The sequence below is a fragment of the Lathyrus oleraceus genome, chromosome 4, assembly GCF_024323335.1.
Source record: "Lathyrus oleraceus cultivar Zhongwan6 chromosome 4, CAAS_Psat_ZW6_1.0, whole genome shotgun sequence".
NCBI lineage: Eukaryota > Viridiplantae > Streptophyta > Magnoliopsida > Fabales > Fabaceae > Lathyrus > Lathyrus oleraceus.
In genome coordinates, this window is record NC_066582.1 from 407,712,863 (window position 1) to 407,719,610 (window position 6,748).

Here is a 6,748-nt window from a genome sequence, read left to right on the forward strand (position 1 = left end):
GACTTATGTCAGACTCCAACACACACAAAAGGGCTGAAAAAGAAAAAGGGCGCCCGGAGAGATCAGCTCATCTCCTGCCTACGTACCTCATCTGGTATGAGGATCAGGGCGACGTAGTTCCCCTACACAGGGAAAGAACTTCTAACCTAACCAGAGACTGGGAAATGACAAACTAGAAGGGAGACTAACTCGAGCCTAATAGTTATCATGTAAATTCACCATGGTCCTAGGTTGAAGTTTCTACCTAACTTGTACAGGGAGCAAGCTATCCTAATCAGCACAGGCAAAGCAAACATACACACCATTAGCACACACTATATACAAACAAAGTGGGCTCACACAAGGTTAGGCTGTGAAACACAAGCCAACTGGAATCGGGTGTAGTTAGCTCTTAACCCTAACATTGAGAGTTAGGGTGAAGCTGATGAAATGGGAAGTGAGGATAAGACCTCACAGCTCTTATCCCTGGCCTGGGAGAGCTTCAGACAAATGAAAGTGTGGGAGTTCAAAAAGTAGGAACTCTTCTCCACATGTGACTGACTCAACAAAGATCTTGGGTTAATATCCACAATGCATCAACATGTAATGTGAGCAAAGGGATGACACACTGAATAGCAGGAGATGGATTGCACATCTCTTTTATCTGCCAATTGCCTTATCAAAGGTCTTTTCCTGCTTGGCACAAAAGTAAACAAACACAAGCATTGCCTCTTAAGGAGGGCTTCAGACAGGTGCCTGCCCAAGTAACAGGACAGGTCTTCCAGACTACATGCAGTCAGAGAGTTATACCTCAAATGGTTAAGCAACCAAGCAAAAGCAAAAGCAAGTTCAAAAGAACTTAAGCAACTTATGTACCTGAAAAAAATCTAACTCAATCAGTATACAACTCAAAAAGTCAAACAGACAGTCACACAATCAATCAGACAGATAAGCAAGCAATGCAAGCCACAAGCCCATGTGCACAACACAAATGACTTGGCATCAACCTACAAAACAACTCAAGATTAGTCAACATCAACCAATTAGTCAACTCAAGAGAGTGAATCAATTCCATCATGGCCATGTACTTCTTAACCTGAAAACAAAGCTCAAACATGAGAGGCAAACCACTAGGGCAAGGCCTAGGGTCAAAGAGGGAGAAAAAATTCAAAACAGAACATGAAATTCAACATGGATCAACCTCAATCACTTAAGAACATAATCCAAAAGGTCTCATGTCAATAGCATCAACCAAATTCATTTCATAAACAAAATATGGCAAAGTATGCAAGTTGAAAGCACATTGAGACAACAGAATGAACAAATGCACATTAATTCAAAAATGATTCAATTAATCTCAACAAAAATCATGGCTAAACAGAACATACAACATGATCAACACACAAAAAATTAGGGCAATCGGACATGATTAGGCATGGTAATCAAATTCCATAAGGCAAGGCAATCAAAACAAGCTCAAATAGGACACAACTTGGCACATCAACTTAGCACAAGCCTAAAACAGAAATGATAGATGGTAAAAACCTCAAACCAAAGCCAAACCAATCTTTAATATGTCTAGAAACAATGTGCAAAATTTCACATTCATATGATAAAACACAAGCATTTCACAAACCAATGAAATTCAAGACCATTCAAAAGTGCACAAATGACCATCCAGCAAGAAAAATCTCAAACAAATCAGAAATGAATCCAAAAATTCCAATAAAATTCATGATCAATCATAACATCCACATCAAGCATCATACAAAAAATAAAAGCATTTGGAATTTATTTGGCATGGAAAAGAAATTCATCAAGTTGGACAAGCAAAGGTGTGACACACATTGTCACACCTACATTCACATGATCATATCTCAGCAATGGCACATGATAAAATTGCAAACTCAACACCAAAATGTCCAGCATGAAGTCTAGTTTAAGCATGTCAAATTGCATAAGCATTGGATTAAATCTCATCATTTCACAAAAGATATGGCAAGCAAGGTACAAAATATGATACATGCACACAAACCCTAGCACCAATTAATTTCCAGCAATGCACAAATTGTGGAAAAATAATAAAAAAAAACTAGAAACAAAATGTGATCTAATGCAAAAATTCCCACATTATTTGGATGATTTATCATTTAGTTATGAATTTATGAAGTGAAAGAAAAATTAAAAAAACATGTGAAGTATGTATGAATGTGGTATGGAGGGAAAAGAGAAAATGGAAAATGCATTTGAAAATGTGTGGTAGCTGGGAATCGAACCGAGAGGCATATTTGAAACACGCTGGCGCGCCAAAGCTAAACGCCGCGTTTCATTAAACGCTGGCCAATCAGAATCATGCATGGCAAAACGCATAAAATTATTTTATTATTTGTCATTATTCAAAGAAATGTATATTTATGATGAAGGAAAAACAAATGTATAGTAAACAAGTGCATTTTCAAAGACACTGTGGATATAAATATGAATTTGAATGTATATGTAATCTCTGTTTTCGTACTATTCATAATACATTTTTACCATTTTTGGTAATAAATAATGAAAATATATATGATCGAAAGTGAGTTTCTTTTTAGAATAATAGTTTTGTTGGAAATAGCCTAAAAATTTAAAAAATTTAAAATATGAATTTATTGATTACTAAAGTGGTCAAATATATTAAAATTTGTAATTTTAAATTATAAAAAGAGTTTAATTGAAATACACTGATAGTGTAAAAGAATTTTATACCGTCAGTTAATCATATACGTCGGATATTAAAAGAAATTTGACTTTTATTTTAAAAATCTATAAAGTAATACAAACGGATGATGGTGATGAATCGACGCTGTAAAACTTTTTACACTGACAGTGTATAGTAATTAATCTCATATAAAAATTAAATTGTGTAATTTACTATCATAAGTATATGATGGGTTTTCCTCTTTATGTGGAGAGAGAAAGAAGGAGAAACATTAACATTTATAGAAAATGTAATTGAAAGTACGTGAGTATTTCTTGGTGAACTTATGAAAGAGAAATTTTCTCTTTACACTATAGCCCCCAATTTGTTGCATGGTTTGGCTATATAAGCTTCCGTTGTTTCATTTCTATAGATATCAAAAACAGTGAAATCCTTTTGAGAGACAAATTCAAAAGAGAGGTTATCCACCATATTTATTGGTGAGAGTTATAATAATCAGTTTGTATTATTATTCATTTAAAGAGAAGAAGTTGTTGTTGTTCCAATGTTATTGTTATTATTGTAGTGAGAAAAGTTTGATCCAGGGATAATTAATTATCCGGTGACCTTGTATTAGGTGTGTTTAGTGCTATCTTTCTCAACAAGTGGTATCAGAGCTTCGGCTCACCACACATTTTAACTTCTATTATTAACAATGGACGAGTCAACTTCGACAGGATCATCGACGATGATTAAGTTAACCTCTTCGAATTACTCCATTTGGAAGCCAAGAATGGAAGACATACTTTATTGTAAGGATTTGTATCAACCTTTGCAAGATAAAGGGACGAAGCCAACCGGCAAGTCAGATGATGATTGGAATGTGATGAATAGGAAAACCGTTGGACAAATTCGACAATGGATAGATCAAAGTGTCTTCCATCATGTTGCGCAAGAAACGGTTGCGTACACATTATGGACGAAACTAGAAACATTGTACGAGAGAAAAACAACCCAGAATAAAGCTTCTACTATATCGGCGATTGGTGAACCTCAAGTATAGAGAAAATCGGAGTGTTTCCGAACACTTGAGCGATTTTCAAAGATTGATAAATCAACTCACCAATATGAAGATGTTGCTTGAAGATGAATTGCAAGCATTATTATTATTAAGTTCCTTGCCAGACAATTGGGACACACTTGTGGTTTCATTGAGTAACTCAACACCACAAGGTGTTCTAACTTTGGACATAGTAAAAGATAACATGTTCAATGAAGAATCTAGACGGAAGGAATAAGGAATGCCGTCAGAGTCTGAGGCGCTTGTCACAGAGTATCGTGGAAGAAGTATCCACAAGAAGTTCAATAATAGAGACAAGTCAAGAGGCAAGTCTAGAGACAAGTTCAATGGAAGATCGTGGGCAAGAAAAGATGTTGAATGTTTTTATTGTCACAAGAAAGGTCACATGAAGAGAGAATGTAGAAAACTCAAAAGAGAGCAGCAAGAAAATGGTGATGCGAGTAATATAGCCGCTACCATTTTTCAAGGCAATGAGGTAATATTTGTTTGCGATGATGGTCATGTTAATTTGACATCACAAGAAACATGTTGGGTCGTGGATTCCGGTGCATCATTCCATGTAACATCACGAAGGGATTTCTTTTCATCTTATACTAGAGGTGATTTTGGTCATGTGAGGATGGACAATGATAATACATCCAAAATTATGGGGAAATGAGATATTTGTCTAGAAACAAACACCGGTTGTTACCTAACATTGAAAGATGTGAGACATGTCCCTGACATGCGTCTCAATCTAATATCCACCAGTCTACTAGACGAAAAAGGCTATACTAGTGTGTTTGGGGACAGAAAGTGGAAGCTAACAAAAAGTTCCTTAGTAATAGCCCGAGGTAAGAAAGTAAGCACTCTTTATGTGATAGAAGCCAAAGTCAATAATGGGTGCGTTAATGCTCTCGGAGAAGACTCCTCAATCGAGCTATGGCATAAATGGCTCGGACATATGAGTGAGAAAGGACTTCAAATTCTAGCCAGAAGAGGTATTTTGGCAGGTATGAAAGGATTGAAAATGTCTCTTAAGCCATGCACGCATTGTTTGGCTGGAAAGCAACATAGAGCTTCATTTCAATATAAGGCCCTGCATAGAAGACCACATGTTTTAGATTTGGTACATTCTGATGTTTGTGGTCCAATGACCACTAATACTCTTGGAGGTGCAAGGTATTTTGTTACCTTTATTGATGACCACTCCAGAAAGGTTTGGGTGTATGCCCTCAAAACAAAAGACCAGGTGTATATAGTATTCAAACAGTTTCACGCTAGCGTTGAGCGAGAAACTGGAATGAAGTTAAAATGTGTTCGCACTGACAATGGAGGAGAATTTATTGGAGATTTCAAATGTTACTGTATGAGTAATGGAATCCGACATGAAAGATCTGTTCCGAAGACACCTTAGCACAATGGAGTAGCTGAGAGAATGAACAGAACTATTGTTGAAAGAGTGAGAACAATGTTATCTCATGCTAAGTTACCCAAGAGTTTTTGGGGTGAGGCTCTGATGACTGCAGTTGATTTAATCAACTTATCCCCTTCAGCTCCATTGAATGGTGATGTTCCAAATAGATTTTGGACAGGTAAAGATGTATCCTACAATCATTTGAAGGTATTTGGTTGTAAATCGTTTGTTCATGTTCCAAAAGATGAGAGATCAAAACTCAACTCAAAGTCGAAGGAATGCATCTTCTTGGGATATGGAAATGAAGAATTTGGGTACAGGTTATGGGATCCTGTAGAGAAGAAGATTATTCGAAGCAGAGATGTTGTCTTCTTTGAAGACCAAAATATTGAAGATGTTCAGAAGGGAGTCAAGTCTGTTATTTCTAGAGAACATCCAATCAACTTGGATCCAATTCCTCCTCTAGAGAATTATAGGGAAGATGAAATAGAAGATATTGGAGATGCAGAAAATGAACCTCCAATTATTAATGGTCCAAATGAAGAAGTAACAGATGGTAATAAAAACGATGGTGATAATGAAGATATGGTTGAAGACTATGAGGATGAAGAACAAGTTCCTCAAGTAAGAAGGTCATTTAGGATACCTAAACCGCAAACCAAATATCCTGCAACGGAATTTGTGTTACTCACTGACGGGGGAGAATCAGAGTCTTATGAAGAAGCTATGATGGATAACCACAAAGAAGAATGGTTGAAAGCCATGCAGGAAGAATTGCAATCCTTGCATGAGAACCTGACATATAAGTTAGTAGTTTTACCGAAAGGTAAAAGAGCACTCAAAAACAAATGGGTGTACAAGTTAAAGACTGAGGAGAATAACTCACGACCAAGATACAAGGCAAGATTAGTTGTGAAAGGCTTTAGTCAAAAGAAAGGCATTGACTTTGAAGAGATTTTTCCACCCGTGGTCAAGATGTCATCAATCCGGGTAGTGCTTGGTTTGGCTGCAAGTTTGGATCTAGAAGTGGAACAACTAGATGTGAAGACTGCATTTCTTCATGGTGATTTAGAAGAAGAAATTTACATGGATCAGCCAGAGGGATTCAAAGTCAAAGGAAAAGAAAACTTGGTATGTCAGTTGAAAAAGAGTTTATATGGACTTAAACAGGCACCACGTCAATGGTACAAGAAGTTTGATTCCTTCATGATTGATCATGGATACCAAAGAACTAATTCTGATCATTGTGTGTTTGTGAAGAGATTTGATGATGGTGAGTTCATCATATTACTCTTGTATGTTGATGATATGTTGATTGTAGGACAAAATAGTGAGAAGATCAGCAAGTTGAAGGCTGAAATGAAGAAGTATTTTGCTATGAAAGACTTGGGACCAGCAAAACATATTCTTGGTATGTCCATCCACCGTGATCGGAAGGAACACAAGTTGTGGTTGTCACAAGAAAAATATATCGAGAAGGTGTTAAAGCGTTTTCACATGGAAAGCGCAAAGCCAGTTGCTACTCCACTTGCTAGTCACTTTTGTCTTAGTTCAAAGCAAAGCCCGACAAGTGAAATAGAAAAGCATGAGATGAACAAGGTGCCATATTCCTCAA